The following is a 518-nucleotide window of genomic DNA, read 5'->3' as shown; positions in this document are numbered from 1 at the left end:
ACCACCCCGGCCCCTGCGACCCCCGCCACTTCTGATGTGTGAGAACCCAGGCGTCACAAGAGGCCGCAGGAAGGCGGCTCAGCTGACACACTGACCTGCGAGGAGGCGCGGTTTCCAGCAGCGCCAGACGGCCGGCTGGGAGAACGGACTGGGGCCCTTGTGGGGTTCAAGACCGCAATCTCAATGCCTCCAGAAAATCGGAAGCCGACCCTGGACACCTGTTGCCAGCTCTGGGAACTTCAGCGCCCACTCTGGAGTCTCTAGGGGTCGTCAGAGCCGGGGGCGCTCGGTCTGGGATAGGGACGCAGAAAGGAGTTTTCTTTGCCGAGCCTCGCTGCACCTGAGCCTCGGCAAAGTCAGGGTTTTCTCACCGCGTGAGAGTTGCGATTGAGGGTCGATGAATGGAGTCAACTGCCAGCCCTCACAAACCCCTGCAAGGCTGTGACAGCTGGCGTCGCAGAGGCGTGGTCGGTTTGCACAGTCACTCTGGAGAGTAAAGCGCGCCATCCCGCCTCTCT

General features: G+C 62.4%; 1 protein-coding gene across 1 annotated transcript in view; it reads right to left on the bottom strand.

Moving 5' to 3' along the window:
- Positions 1 to 507, bottom strand: part of LOC104999966 (cytochrome P450 1B1) — an 8,689-nt gene extending 8,182 nt beyond the window's left edge. Inside the window, exon 1 of the mRNA XM_010855600.1 lies at positions 96 to 507. The gene's annotated coding sequence lies outside the window, so the exon portion shown is untranslated. The remainder of the gene's footprint in view (positions 1 to 95) is intronic.
- Between the last annotated feature and the right edge of the window lie 11 nt (positions 508 to 518).

Source organism: Bison bison, unplaced genomic scaffold (genome assembly GCF_000754665.1).
Source record: "Bison bison bison isolate TAMUID 2011002044 unplaced genomic scaffold, Bison_UMD1.0 scf7180017864366, whole genome shotgun sequence".
Lineage (NCBI taxonomy): Eukaryota > Metazoa > Chordata > Mammalia > Artiodactyla > Bovidae > Bison > Bison bison.
Note: the sequence above shows the minus strand (reverse complement) of the source record. Positions and strands in the feature narration are given on the sequence as shown.